The sequence below is a fragment of the Papaver somniferum genome, unplaced genomic scaffold (assembly GCF_003573695.1).
Source record: "Papaver somniferum cultivar HN1 unplaced genomic scaffold, ASM357369v1 unplaced-scaffold_137, whole genome shotgun sequence".
NCBI lineage: Eukaryota > Viridiplantae > Streptophyta > Magnoliopsida > Ranunculales > Papaveraceae > Papaver > Papaver somniferum.
The window spans coordinates 18,712,978-18,729,906 of NW_020622934.1; positions in this window are offsets into that span (position 1 = coordinate 18,712,978).

A 16,929-nucleotide genomic window follows, 5' to 3' on the forward strand; every position below is an offset into this window, starting at 1 on the left:
AGATAGTTTGTTCCGTCAAATCTTGGCGGTACGTGAACAAAAATAGATTCATGATAACTCAAATTCATTTCTTATAGGTTGGATCGCACTAAACACAAATCGTTAGATCTTTTCGTGTTTGCCTGCTCTGATACAAATTGAAAAGATGAGGGTACCCAAATACACCACAATATTTTATTTTCAACCTATAAGTCCGATACTAAGTGTGACTGTATGTGGACAAAGTCAAGACAATACGAAAACTTGATATTCACTTGATAATAGTTACAGTCTGAAACTTATTTACTATAGGATCAATATCAAATGATTAGGATTAACGAACAAGTGTATTTACTTTATAATATAAAACAATTATAATGCGGAAGTAAAGTTGAAAAAGCGGCGGTCAAACAACCACACCCAATAATTCGATTAGCAGTTTGTATGGACAAACTCCAATATACTTTTAAGAGAATCAACTAGACAGTCAGACTCAATCTTATTAAAAGTATATCAAAGAGTTATACCTCACTTTCTCGATTCAATACTTACTCAAGCAAATGGAAATCTGCGAGTCTAATTGAATACAAGAGAAATCACTTGAACGGTACCAAAGGCCAATGTTCAAGGATCAATCAATTTCAATCAACAACCAAAGGTTGGATTTCCAAATTGATCGATTCAACGGCAACGCACAACCTGTGATATTTCAATTATATAACAAAATATAATGCGGAAAAGAAATAACACAGACACCAGAAGTTTTTTTAACGAGGAAACCGCAAATGCAGAAAAACCTCGGGACCTAGTCCAGATTGAACAGACATTGTATTAAGCCGCTACAGACACTAGCCTACTACAAACTAACTCGGTATGGACAGTAGTTGAACCCCAATCAATATCACATTGATCCAAGGTACAGTTGCGCTCCTTACGTCTCTGATCCCAGCAGGATACTACGCACTTGATTCCCTTAGCTGATCTCACCCACAACTAAGAGTTGCTATGATCCAAAGTCGAAGACTTTAATAAACAAATCTGCATCACACAAAAAAGTCTACGGTAATAGATAAATCTGTCTCCCACACAAATACCTACGAATTTTTATTCCGTCTTTTGATAAGTCAAGGTGAACAGGATCCAATTGATAACCCGGACTTGTATTCCCGAAGAACATCCTAGAATTATCAATCACCTCACAATAATCTTAATCGACTAGCGAACAAGATATTGTGGAATCACAAATGATGAGACGAAGGTGTTTGTGACTACTTTTTTATCTTTCCTATCGGAGAAATTCATCTCAAGCCAATCTTACGATTGTACTCAAATACGAGAAAAACAACAAGATCAGATCACGCAACTACAGAGAAAATAGTTGGGTCTGGCTTCACAATCCCAATGAAGTCTTCAAGTCGTTAACCTACAGAGTCTTGATAGAAACCTAAGGTTAAAGGAGAATCGACTCTAGCTAATACAACTAGTATCACACAGGAGGTGTGGGGATTATGTTTCCCAGTTGCTATAGTACTCCTTTATATAGTCTTTCAAATCAGGGTTTGCAATCAATATTTTCTTAGTAACAAAGCATTCAATATTCACCGTTAGATGAAAACCTGATTTGATTCAAGCTAATATATTTCAACCGTTAGATCGAACTTAGCTTGTTACACATAAATGAAATGCACGTTTATCTAGGTTTGTGTAACCGTACCCAAACATGTACATTTAGTTGGTTCAACAGTAGTTAACCAAATGGTTAGCCATATGAGCACTTTCATATCAACCATATTCATCTTAACCATAACTAGTTCAAATGACTCAAGAGAACTAGTTAGAGAGTTGTTCAATTGCTTAGATCTCATAGAAGTATATAAGACACAATCGAAGCAAAAATGATTTGATTCACTCGAATAAATTCATGAACTTTATAGCCACGGTTTGCAAGTATGCAGTCCTTAGTTTATATAAGTTTAAGTTCACGAATAATCACTTTTAGAAACTAACCTACTTAAGTACGCATACTGGTACGCGAACTTAAGTACCCGGAATAAGTTTGTTTTCAGTTCACAAACTCCAGCAGAAATTCACGGGATGTGAACTTCCGACAGTGCGCGTAATGGTACGCGGAATTCAGTTCCGATTTTTCTGAGCAGCAAAGTACGCATACTTTGGTTCAAGGAATAAGGACTTACACACGTATGAGTTATCACACAATGTTTATATCCTTTCAAGGTCATATTATAAACTCTCATTTAAATCATTGAAACATTTTTAGAGGACGTTATATAGTTGTTGTTCACAAGATATTTTTCGTCAAAGAAATTTTCAAGTAATTGAAACTAATATGACTTTCGTCACTAGTAAAGATGAACTTGGCCAAAGTGAAAGCTTACCAACACATATTTCGAGAAATAAATAAGAGAGATAAACTCGTCTCGAAATAGAAAATGCGTATAATCATAGTTTATATAGCAATACGACTTTTGTCTCAAGATAGGAGATAAATTAGATAGACTTTTGAGTGATAGATAAGTTCAAGTCTCCACATGCCGTTTATTCGATGAAGTTCCACCAGTTCCTTGAGTAGTTCTTCGTCTTTGTATGATGATCGCCATGGAGTCTAGAGCTCAACTACACTTTCTATCCTAGTCCGAGACTTAACTAATAGTAGACTAGAAATCAAAACTTATAGTTTTGATCACTAATATGGACAAACATGCTTGAGATAGCAACACATGCGAGTTCGACCGAGCAGTGCTTCAACAAAAGTACATAACACAACATAAGATTTTGTTAACTAAGAAACCGCAAATTCAGAAAAAGCCCGGGACCTAGTCCACTTTTGAATACTCTCAGAATTAAGCCGATATACAAAATCTAAACCAACTTCGTATAGTTGAGAGCAAACAGACTATCCCTAGCTACTTAGTTCCCTCAGTATCCTTGTACCTTCGACTTCTAGAGCCACACACGTGAATAGCAAGTCCTTTGGATCGTATTCCAAATAGCAAAGGAAGAATTTGTTTGGTAACCTCTCTAATCAATTTTGCTACAAGATAATGATGCGTTGTTGACTAAGGCTCTTATGTTTAATCTAATAAATTCTTTTGTCTGGTTAGATCAATTTATACAATAACTACTGAAATAATCAAGTTTAGATTCACAATCAATCAATATAGATCTCAAAGAAAAGTATAGAGAATGCCGATCTCATGCAACTAATCAATCAGATATATCAAAGATAAATCGGTTCTATTGGGATCCCAGTCGATCAAGGTTTGTGCACTAAATACACAAGATACAAAATAATGAATAAGAATTCTTCTTCGTCTTCAAACCTTTTATTGCCTTCAAATACCTGCACAACACCACTTGAATCTCTTGTGATCAATCACACACATAACAGAGTCTGTTAACACTGGATTATCACAAGATATCTTTAGATCTAACAATAGTTCTAAAGATCCCGTCGATACTTTGATCTAGTCTGAGTGAATCTTATATCGGAAGAGAAGATTCTCAAGAAAAAACAAACTAGGTGCAATCAAAGTTTCAAGAACCGTTAGTCAATCAAATCAAATCGAAAACTAATAAAAATGCAATTATCCATTTTCCCACCAACGTTACTCGTAGAGCTTCTTGATCCCACAGAAGTATTTAAACGAGCGGTCGTAAGAGATTTCACCTAGGGTTATTTGGTTTTTGGTACTCAGGTTTTGATCAAAACCTGGGTTTGGTCCAACATTTGTCCAGCCTTTGCGTTTGGTACTTGGACTGGACGTTGACCCGTGTTGACTAGTTATTTGATGACGTGTTTAGCTATTTGACTTGGTTTATTTTTTGTACACCCATTAAATAATCATGTATTCAGTAAAAGAACCCAAATAACAAACCATCACCCAATCTAACTCCATGTAATAACAACCAAAACCTATTGCAGCCAAATCCCAATTACTGAACAACCCCAATTTCTTATCCTCGTTTAATTAGGGGCCCTTAAAAACAATTAGGGGCCCTGCACTACAAGAAAAAAATGGTCATGAAATAGCAAATATGGGTTATCCCTTATCCCATTTTTTTTAAATGGCTAAACTACTCTTAAATGATTAGTGTTAATGATTAGTTAAATTATTTAGTTTGTTTAAGTTAAAATCAGATTTAAGAGTTAAATTTTTGGAAAAAAAAAGAAGTTGTGTTTTTTTGTGTGTTTTGAAGAAGGAGAGGAGTTTGGTGGGTGGGGGGGGGGGATTTAAGGTTTTTATAAATGAGTGATTCAAGTGGAGGAAATGATGTTGGTGAAGGTTCACATAACAAACATGATTGTGATGATGGTAAGATTAATTGATGAAGAGATGTTAGTAGAGGAAACCTTGAATAATGGTGCAAATGAAGATCATATTGCTCAAAATGAAGGAAGTAACCCTCAAAATGAAGAACTCGAAGCTCAAAACAATCAGGTAAACATTTTATACCCTTCGATTTGTCTGTTTGTTGCTCCAAGTGGTCGAATCATCCACACCATTGAACAACTCAGTGTAAGGGTCATCATAGTCGGGGGGTGTATACCTAAACGAATCTCCTATGTCGTCACTTTATTGACACTACCAATGACGACTCAAACCTGCAACTTTTCCAGGTTATGAAAAATCGTTAGGGTGGTGTGATAAACATTGACGACTCTAGCTTGCTAGCTAGGTCACTTGGTGTCGTTACTTTGTTTTGTTTATACCAAGACGACTCTAAAACCAAAAACTCTCTGTAAATGTAACTCTTAGGGTCATAATTTGTGTAATCATATTCAATAACGACACTAACCAACCATTTCATATATAGCTTATAGTCGTCATTCCCGACATCTATAACATTAACGACGATGAAGGAGTCGTTATTCTGCTATATATATAGTTGACGACCCTTAATCTGCCACAATATATAATCCTATCAGCTTCAGAGTCCTTATTCATTCTAGCCAACATTTAAACAAAGAACTTCTAAACGACGTTCTAAAATCTTAGGAAAGCAAAATAGTTTCAATAAAAGCTAAATAGTTTCAACAAACCATCCAAACCAAACCCCTAGTATCAATACACAAAATAGTTGCATCTAAGAAAAGTTAAGAAACATAAGTTCAAGTCAAAAGCAACATAAAACATAAGTTCATTTCGACAGTAACCCCTAGTACCTCCCCGATCGGCTAATTTTCCATCTTCTATTAGAAAGACCCTGAGTTGCACTGGCCCCTGCCTTGTTCATCAAGAGGATGATGGATACCTTGTCCCTGTTCATCACGTTCTTCTCCTAGTTGGCTACGTGTCTTCCTCGTCCTCTTACCTTCCTTAGCAAGCTCAGCAAACATTTTCTTTGCATTGTGATTTTCAACGTGTGTGCAATAATCAGCGTACCGACGTTGTTTGTCAGAATCGAACACTTCCCCTTTGTCGGCCGAGCAACACAGTTCCTTGGCAAAAATATTCATTCGTTCCCTCTATTTGCATTCAAATACAAATTCACATTAACAAACTTATATTTGTATGTAGATGACGATGACAATTACAATTACAAAATAAATACTCACCACAAGCTTAAGAATGGTAGAATCATCATCTCCATCCTCCTTATCACCAGCATCATTACCATCATCATCTTTATCACCACTACCACCACCATTTTCATCATCCTCCTCTTCATCATCATTACGTTCATCCTCCTCCTCCTCAATCCCCAAATCCTCCTTACCAGCGCCACCACCATCACCTCGACCAGCACCACCATTACCATCATGACCATCATCATCATCGTCATCATTAAAAACGACCCTTCAACACAAATGACGACTCCAAATTAGACCATGATGATTCTCAAATACATAACGACGACTCTACTGCTTATCGATAACGACCCTTATGATTACTTGGACAATAAACAAGTTATTTTAAATGCAGGGTCGTTAGGTTCTAAAAATGGGTCGCCATAAGGAATCGTTAATGTTTTATATATTAAAACTAACGACCCTTTCATTATTTTGGACAGGGTGGTAGTTTTGTATAATATAGAGTCGTTTAGCAATAAAATAGGTCGTCAACAAGAATCGTCATCGGGGTCGTTATCGTCATCGGGGTACTTAAAACATCCTCCTCTCTAACCTAGGGTCGTTATCTCCCTCAGCATAAACATTAACGACTTTTCATAATATCAACATGCAGATGAAAAAATCGTTAAGGAATAAGGACTTCGACTATGACGACCCTAGAACTGAAACTGCAATTTTGCAGTCGATTTCATAATATCAAAATGCAGATGAAAAATCGTTAAGGAATAAGGACTTCGACTATGACGACCCTACAACTGAAACTACAATTTTGCAGTTGAAAACCTAATTTTTCAATAAGAAAATCAAATCAAACGCAAAAAGTTAGATTAGAGGGTTATAGTTCACATACCTTCTGATTTGAGCTATTTTTGTAATAAAAGTTAATCTTTCCATGTTTGAAAGAAAAAAAAAATCGGAACATTAATGGGAGAGGAGAGAGCAGAGAGAGGAATAGTGGAGAAGAAGAAAAGTTTTTCGTTTAGATAGGAAATGAAATTGGGGTCCTTGAGTTAAAGTCTAATAGGATTGTTTAGTTTAGTTATTAGAGCATAATAGTATTTTCATCACATTTTGGAACCCCCTCTATAACTTTGGGTGTGGGTATAAATTGGTCAGGCCCCTAATTATTTTTTGGGGCCCCCAATTAAAAGAGGTTTCTTATGTCCTCTCAACACCTTATTTTCTTGAACAACTCTTTCTAGTCGAGCCAATTTACTGGAACCTTATTTTGTAAAAAGAATTCGTCTCTCAGGAATTTTTACAAACACACGAAGCTTGTGGATCTGGTAATCAACAGATATTATGTTGTTGATTTCTACAACAACCACATTCCTTCCCTGCAACTAATCACGAATTCAAGAAAAACCCATTCATTTTAATCATCCATATCAAGCATTCAAACTCATCTTAATCTACACAATTCAGCCATAAGAATGGACAGTTGCAGCTTGTAATTCAATTGTATTCATAATCAATTGTGATTCCCGAACCCATCCTTCATAATTCCAGTAGATGTTTTAATCTTCAAAATTGATCTCTAAAAACCATCACAGCAGCTCCCATCTTCAACAGATGTCACAAGAACCCATCAACTCTCATAGTTTCACCTAAATTGTTCACCAGAACCAACACAAAAAGAATCAAATCAAACCCATCTTATCCGTGAGCTTAAACACTAACTTCATCATCTCTCATGGTGTCTAAAACACCCGTTACACCACCAGTTCTATTCCTCAAGTCCTTCTATTTACATTTCCTATCGATTTCCTATTGAAAGGTAGATTCAAATTAGATTTGGGAAAGAACAGAAACCCTAATTCCCAAAATCTCCACCAAAATCCATAAATTAACTGCCAATTCTTCTTTGTGCTCATAAAACAGAAAACCCATCGATTATTGAAAAACAATCATCATCAATTTCACATAAAGTATCAATCAAATAAGAAACCCTAATTATATTCTCTCTAAATTACCTTCTATTGTGAATCCGAATTAACTAATTGAACTATTACCACCACCATCGCTCAATCCTTGATCTTCCTCTCAATCTCACAGTCTCAACAATCACATCTCTGAATTTTCGGAGAGACGAAGGAAATGAAACAGAAAATAACAAAGAGAATAAGAAAAAGATAAGAAAATGATATTATCTTCGATAGGTTTAGGATAACTTCAGTCCGATCTTGTACTCTCTTCTTCTTGAGTGCAAACAACTCAAACCCCATTGAATCGAATTAAGCAGCAGAAGCAACAACAACATAAGAAGAACAGAAGAAAAGAAAGAAAAGAGAAGGAAAAAGAACTTATTTTTTTGGGGTTCTTTAGTGAATACATGATAATTTGAGGGGTGCACACAAAATAAACCAAGTCAAACGGTTAGACACGTCACATATAACCGAGTCAACGGGGTTAACGTTGGTCTTTAGACCAAACGCAAAGGCTGGACAAATGTTAGACTAAACTCAGGTTTTGGCCTAAATCTGAGTACCAAAAACCAAATAACCCTTTCACTTAATTAGGATACTTTCCTCTCTGATTAGACGGATCCATCAGAAACAACAAGAAATGAAGTTTTCCTGGCTCTTAAGATAGTTTGCTAGTATTGCAAACTTAGGTATTTATAGAGAAGGATATTTGAACACCAAGGAATTTCCAAAACCGAAAATATTCTCAAGATATACCGTGAATGTCCAAGTTCGGTTTTCCTAATTCCAATAAATGCTGGTTCAAGATTTCCGAAATCTCTCATGGAAAATCTCCAATGAGTAAATGCACGTTACTAATTTTTATCTCTAGATTTACGCATTAATTGCTGGTAGTTAAAGCATATAAAACCAAATATCTTAATTAAAAGACTTAATTTATTCCGGCACAGGATCACCGTGAGTACTAAGGAATATCTTTGAACAATAAATGATAAGAGTTACTGCTCGTGTTCAAAGTACGTTGACATCTTTTCACTGCAAATCCTTATTTCATATTTACATGGATTTTCTTCTTGGAATCGTTTCTACCACACTTCCAAACAAGTTTAGAATTGGTTCTACCAGTATTCCAAGACTATTATGTGATCGGTCGTACCAAGTCACAATGGTTAATTGTGACCGGTCTTACCAATCCCCATACATGGGTTCAGATCGGTTATACCAATCACTAGGATCGGTTCTACCTAAACATGGTATTTACTTGTGATCAGTCACACCAGTCACTAGGATCGGTCACACCAATTTCAAGGATCGGTCACACACCCTTATGATCGGTCACACCAATTACCAGGATCGGTCACACCAATTACAAGGATCGACCATATCATCTCATGGTGATTTCTTAGGATCAGTTACACCAATTACCAGGAACCGTCATACCAAATCATAAGTCTAGGTATTGTGATCGGTTATACTAAGATATATAACCTGAGTTAAGATAGGTTCTACCAACTCACACATATTGGTCATCCAAAGAATATACAATGAATAGCCAGACCAATAAACCTATTGATTTCCCTTTTAATTCACGAAACAAGTTCATGAATGTACTTCCTTTAAACAAATATAGAACATTGTTTCCTAGGATGAAATCTTCACCATACACCTATACACATAATCATAAAACTATATACAAGATTATGTCGATGTCATATCTACGAAGTTCGAAAGATAAGTGTTACACTTCTTAGTCTAATTCCTTAATATTATGATCATACTATTATGATCATGTCTCATCACTAGATTATTATATACAGTATATACAGCTTCGCAGTTATGTTTCAATATGCACAAGTTGAAAGATACGTTAGGAATGAAACAATTTCAAGTCAATATTACTAACCTCAAGTGGAAGGATGATGTCGTCGTTGTAGTTCGTTACTTCTTCTTATTCTTCAGGTCTTCGGAGTAATACTTGTATGTCTCAACATTCCTAGACTTTCTAGTCTAACCTAAACGAAGTTGACTCTAGTATTTAATCAAGCGACTCTAGATGAGTTTTAATACTAAAGTATGACAACCAAAGTTGACATACAAACGCTTTGTGAGTTCAATCGATCTATTCTCTAAAAAGTACCGATCAACTTTTCAGGTTTAAAGAGTCTGTAATCCGTGATAATACACACCTTCAAGCTTCAAGGATTTCCAAAAACAACTTAGTTTTAGGAGGATAAGTCATTGTGACAATATGTTTCTATATATGATCTTCAGGATATGTCTAAATCTTCCCACATATAACCAAAATTCAAATCATAATAACCTCCCATCTGGAAACGGCAAGCAAATATCACTGTTAGTCCCCACTCCCACGGTCTCACTCTATGTTTAAATCTTCAAATGAAATTCTAGGGTTCGGTTGTTTAAAATTTCTAATGAATTTTTTTATTGTTTTTACTAACATACCCTTGGATAATACCAATGGTAAGTTGATTGCAACCTATTGAGGAGGCCCAGTTTTTACGATTTCTGGAGCCTACGCTGGTGCCTGGTAGTGTTGAAGGATGGTTTCCGCTGCTGGTCCACCTACTGCAATACTAGAGTCCAAAATAGAATCATTATAGAAATCCTAGCCCTCGCCCTTCAACAATTATGTTTTTTCGTTTTCATTTTAGCTTTTACGATTTGCGCCACATCTGTCGTCTGATTATGATATCAAAATTTAGTCTTCAATTATCTTGCTAGGATTCATCCAATTTTGAAAATTCTGAAACCCATGGGAAACTTTTAGACATTACACAATCATAATTTGAGCTACTAGCAGATTTAGGGTCAGAATGACCATGTTTTTGTCGTGAGATAAATTCTGAAAAAATTGCAGATGCTAGTTATAAGGTAAAATCTGAGTCTGAAGGCAAGTTTCAAGTTGCATATGAGATTCTGGGTCATGGCGCGTTTTGGTTTGGTCACCAAGCATTTTATGGCATTTTGATTTGTAATGGCAGGTTTTAGGTCAGTAGTAAAATTTTGGATCGGTTGTTGATTTTGAGCGAATTACAGAGACTCGCAATTACAAGGTAGAATTTGATATCCAGGAAAATTTAAAATTTGCTTACCAAGAAAATGTCTTGAAAGGTCGATTTTGGATCACGAGATAAGACTTATTTTGGAAGTGGGTAATATGCAAATGTCTGGGAAAATTTTATGATTGTCGTCGAACCGTTTAAGTAAAATGTCAGGAAATGGGTACTCCGTCTCCGACTTACCTCAGAGTAAATCGAATCACAGTATCTTAAACCAGAATAGTTGGGACTTTTTCTTTGATGTAATAGTTTTTTGTTATCAGTGAGTCCTATGATTATGGAGAACATTTAGGAATCAATTAACTTACTAAGCATAACCACGTACTAAGTGAAGAGCACTGACTGACTGAAGGAGGAAGAACTCTTTCTGTTTCGTTTCTCACATACTAAACTGAGAAGATAGTTTTTTAGATTTCCATTTGAGTCCACTTTGCTGCTTCAACAACACAACACAAATTTTTTTAGGGTTTGGATTTAAAGATGACAGTTTGTTTGTACTGGTTATTTTGATTTTTGAATTTACTGAGTTGTAGGTCAACAAGTATATTGGATTGGTTGCTCAACACGACATGGCTATCGATTGAGATGGGTTTGAAACGTGGTTGTCTAGGTTTAGTTTTGGGAAGAAAGTTTGCTTGAAAAGTAGATTCCAAGGGGTTGGAGTTTGTTTTTATCGTTTGTTGTAATCTCGTATATATGCATAAAAGATTCATAGTGTCTTTATTTTCAGAATTCGATGAAGGGGTGATGGGATTATCCTTTGGGTAATAGTTAGTTTGAGCACAAGTTTTGAGGTAGTCAGATGGTTGTTTTCTAGGATAACAACTCATGTATGATAAGTCACTTTCCTGAGACCTTTGATTTTTGGGAGTATAAAGAAGATTTTCTTTTCTAATGATAGCTATGAAAGTTTGGAAACGTTTACTTCGTCTTTAAAGGCTGAGATTTCTTGTTGCTTTACTGATATGAACTAGTTTTGCACCCGTGTGATGCACGGGTATGTTTCTCGCGATAAAACATTGGATACATATTTTAAAATTTATTTCATTAAGAATAATATTACTAAAAAACTAATAGACATTCAACAAGGTGATGACCCTAAAAATTACCGGATAATTTGGGATTAATATCTACAAAAAAATTAAAAAAATGCATATATAACATTTGCAATAAATTTGGCTGAGTTATGGTTCTTTCGAGCTTTAATACTATAATAATAATTTCTAACATGGTATCCATCATCCCGTCCGGTAAAATATATGGATATCATAAGATACAGTATATATACACACACTCACATGATGTGTACTTCTTCTTGCCCGTGGCTAAAGCCTGTATCAACTGGCCACAATTTCCGATCATAGTGGCTTGTCCTTTATGTAGGACCCCTACGGCCCGCCGCACCCTTTCCGGACACGGCCACATAGCATCGATACTGTCCCCACTTGACCACCTTGAGGCTAGGTGTGGGGTTTTGATCCAAAAGGCCTCAGTGCTGTGTAGGGAGAATGTCTAGCTTATATATCACCATATGGAACGTGTCTTCCTCCATGTGGGACTATCTTTAGCTACCCCATGTGTGACTCACATGTGTGTATTGAGCCACATAACTCCAACAATCTCCACATTGGCGAGAATACACCCCACCTCGCCACCTCCGTCTGCTACCAATCCAACAATGATTACTGCCACCAGATGCTCTTGGAACACTACTCATACTTTGATCTTCCCGACTCCATCTGCGATCTTCCGACTACCGGCATTCCATAACCACTCTTCAGCCCGACTCCCGGTAGCTCCACCTTGCTCTGATACCACTTTGTAGGACCTCTACGGACCGCCGCACCTACTCCGGACACGGCCACATAACACCGATAATGTCCCCACTTGACCATCTTGAGGCTAGGTGTGGGGTTTTAAATCCAAAAGGTCTCGGTTCTATGTAGGGAGAATGTCTAACTTATATATCACCATATGGAACTTGTCTTCCTCCATGTGGGACTATCTTTAGCTACCTCATTATGACTCACATGTGTATATTGATCCACACAACTCCACACTTTACTTAAGCATTCACTTTACTACCTGAAACCAAATGAAATAGGATAGGTTAAAAGGAGACTGGTAACACAAATACACCTGGAAAAAAGTGCCAAAAACAAAGATCAACCTCTCATCTCTTTCTAAGAATTTGGTTATGTGATTTTAGTCAACGCTTTATTCTTCCATGTTCACAAATTTAATAAATATTATCATTTTCTCAATTTAGTTTATTTTTCGGTTAAAATGAAAAAGTAATGGTATCTTTTTTTTAAAAACTGAGGTAATATATATTATATATGCCATACTCGGAACTGGGAAGGTCTGTAACTATCTTTATGCCATATAGAGTTATAATCTACGGAAATGATTGCCCTACCGCGCCTTTCTCCCGACTGAAAATCCCACCTCTCAAATACATGGGGCCCACTTTCCCCCACTTATAATCCTAATGCAGATAAGGTGACCAGGAACCGTCTGATTTCCTAGCGGGACAGAGGTGCCGTAGGTGTAGCATCTCCGTATAATCTATGCCCGGCTGAATTCAACCATTTTTTTTCTTTCATATCTTCTGTCTTTTGTATATATTGTAGTGGTACAGATACTTTTTTTTTGAAGCAAGGTACAGTTACTTGATGCAACGTTCCCTTGGGTTCCGTAGTATGTGTTGCTTGTTCCCTAAAACTTTTGTTAGCAAACAGAACTTAACATTTTAGTGGTAAAATTAATTCCCCAAGGGTTGGGACATACTTGATAATTTTATTTCCGGGGTTTCCCATGCTAATGATAATCTCATTGTATGGTACTTTCGGGTGGAACATCCAAGAGAACTACTAAAGAAGCTCCAGTAGAATATCATCGACCTAAAGACCTTGATGTGTCATCCAAAGTGATATGGTCAAAAGATCCACGATACATACAAAAAGTACGGATGTTAAAGGATTGTTGGATTATAATTTATGGTGACGTTTTTAGTTTGTTTCTTTGTTAGATACAAAAACATCAGAAAATGAAAACAACGGCATCAATGTAGTGTTCTAAGACATTATGTGTAACATAGAAGGACATGCAATCACTGTCTTCTCTTGATTAATCTTGCGTCTATCTTTTACTATAATTTTTTGATAAATATTGACTTCACGAATGGCGTCTTAAATTGGTGTGTTTACTATACGACGTTGATAAAATACATACCAGATAGTGGAGTCTTTGATTACCTGAAGCAAAATGATCAAGTGCACAGCTGCAAAATTCAATAGTGCATAGCCTTTACATTCATCAATTACTCGTATCGTATTAGAATAAAATCAAAATGCATCCACTTGAGTCGACTGACACAGGGACAAAAATATCCCAATAGGATGAAGAAACAACAACATACCAGTCATTCAACAATTCGAAAAGTCTGTCTATAGGACACAAATAATATCACTAAGGTCTAAAAAACTAACAAACATTTACCACACTCACAATACTTAAAGACCACGCTATGAAAATAAACCATGCAAAAATGATTTTCGTGGCACGCATAAGACCTATTACGTAAAAACTATGTTGTTTTCATAGATAGGTAGATCCAGAGCATATGTCCTCCATGAGTCGATTATTATTGGTTAAGGGATTTTTTTCTTAACTTCTTCCTAGTCTCTTTTATTTCTTGTTACTTGGTTTATAGTTGTACTATATTTTTGTTCTCGAGTAACATTTATAGCTAACTGTAGTATCAGTAGATATGAAGCACCATGATGTGGTCTCAGCGACCAATTAGTTACCAAAGTTAAGAGAGCTGCAACAGACTAATTAAACATGCCACCTTTCATTTCAACTTTTGGATAACCCTGATATGGTCTCGGTTACCTTGAATAATTAACTACACATACAGATCCCACGGCATTTAGCAATTCTGTTTTAAATGATATCCTGGCAAACAATAATATCTCATATTCAGGTAACTCAAGTTACATAAACAAATACTCTAGAGACTTCACTAAAAGCGCAATAACAGTTAATAGCAACACGGGACAAAGCCAGATGTAGGAGAATTGGAAAAACAACGTACTCTCCTTTGAGTCGTCAACATAGCTAAGCACATTTTAGGAGATTGATATACACAAAGGAGAAACAAAACAAAAAACATATTGCATGGTCTAAAAATTTCAAATGGACACAAATACAAACCAAAGAATACATAAAACAACATGGAGGGCCAAAATACATTAGTTTCTTGTTCGTCAATAATCCTTTTGAAATCCCTTTTCAGAATCTATGGAGATAGATGCACAGTTGAAAATCAACCTTCGTACATAACTATCTCCGATGGTGTTTGCTTCTCTTGCCTTGAAAAATCTACTATTATTGTTTACATATTAGCTTGAATATATGTATTCCACAAATAACCAATGACTGCAACACTTGATTCAGAGCATTCTCAACATTAGCGAATATTTAGAACAAAACTTTAAGCAAGATATATTTAAATCATCAACTCTGAATTTTGAGCAACTTCATCATTTATATTAAGAAATTATAATTTCGACAGCAAATACCTGAGATGTATAACCAAAAACATAATGACGTACTTCGTGCAGTCAGTAAAACTGTAACGGATGTCAACACCGCTTGCTTGGGAGTGAGGTGATACATTGACATAATCAATCCCAACGATGCTTGTGGAGGTGCTTTTCAAGCAATTGCAAGCAGCTGACAGCCAAGAGTTGAATAGAATCCCACGTCAAGTTTTCAAGGTCATCATTCCATATAATTGTACCTTCAGATGTCTAAGGTGCCATCTTTGCTTCATTAATATAAGAAATAAGAAGAGAAAATGAATATATGAGAAAATCTCTATTGTTTGGTTGCAGTCAGGGTTCTGTTGCTGTTTTATTATTACTTCTTTCACAGATTTCTTTTTCATGGCTGGAATATCTAGACAACCTCTTAACAATATTATTTAAAAATGTAAATTCAAAAAGTTCGATAAATTGTAGAGCTATCAAAATATAATGTCACTGCACTTTACATTTGTCATCCAAATGATCTTACTGTATAAAGCACAAAAATCCCACCTGAATAGTTATTTGTATCAGTACTTACGAATCCAAGATAACACAACATCTATGATCTTGGTACTAATAAGGACTCCCAGTGGAATAGTACACATTGTGTGTTAACCTGTTAGCAAATGAAGAAACTCATACTATTGTATGAGCGAATGGAATCTTCACTCAGTGATATTGAGCATAAGAAGCAATAGAGATACCATGGTTCTACCTACAAAAATATCCAAGAATATGATTTGCAGAAGAAAAAAAATTGCAAAAAAAAAAAAACACCCCGCTAATGCTGGTACCAATCTCTTCTTTAAAGATTGGTTTTCTGAAAGGCTCTTATCGTAACAATGAAGTTCAGGTACATCAACCACCACCCAAACAAAAGCAGAAGCCACTGCACCCCACAAAAATTAGGAGATTTTATCAACAACATCAAATAAAAAAACAAACAAATTGAATCAAATTAAGAAGAATCAAAATCACCAAAATAACTTCAAAAAGACCTGACTTATAAAGTGATGGAGTATCTGAGACCACCATATGCTTTACTCGATGGTTGTAAAATCGCATAATTCGCCATCTATCGCTCTAGGTAAAAAAAAGGTAAAGAAGAAGATAAATTTTATCTCTTAAAGATGGTTATTTCACACTTACGCAGGTTTGTTTAGATCATATGCATATACTAAGATTTGAAATAAATTACAGAGATCACAGATATTTACCGATTTTGTTATGCGACAATCTATTTATATTACCGTGCCAGTCGACTACGCCTACGAAGAAACCAGCAAAGTAACAATAGATGTAGATCTGCAAAGCAAGAACAGACGTAAATTAGACAACAAAACCACTAATCGAGAAAAAAATAATTAAAAATCAAAGCCTCCCAAGCGGCGTCGAAACAATGAGTTTCGTTTATCCTCTGCATGCTTTATATTGAGAAACCAAACCCATAATTAAAAGAAGTGTATTTTGTAAATAATATTAATATATAGGATTTTCAATATTTTTGTTTCCTACTGTGTCATTTCCCAGCGAGCTCAATCCAAAGAAATCTCAATTTTTCCTTATCTTATAATATTTTCTACCATTTGGAGTCAGCAAATCCTTTTTTGGTGCGCACTCAATATCTTTGAATAAACACTTAGATTAAAAATAGCAATAAAATCACAATATTTTTATTTACTCTTGTGGGCAAAAAATTTATAGAAAATTTTAACATTTCAGGATTACCACATTTACTTGATGCGATATTTGTTTAA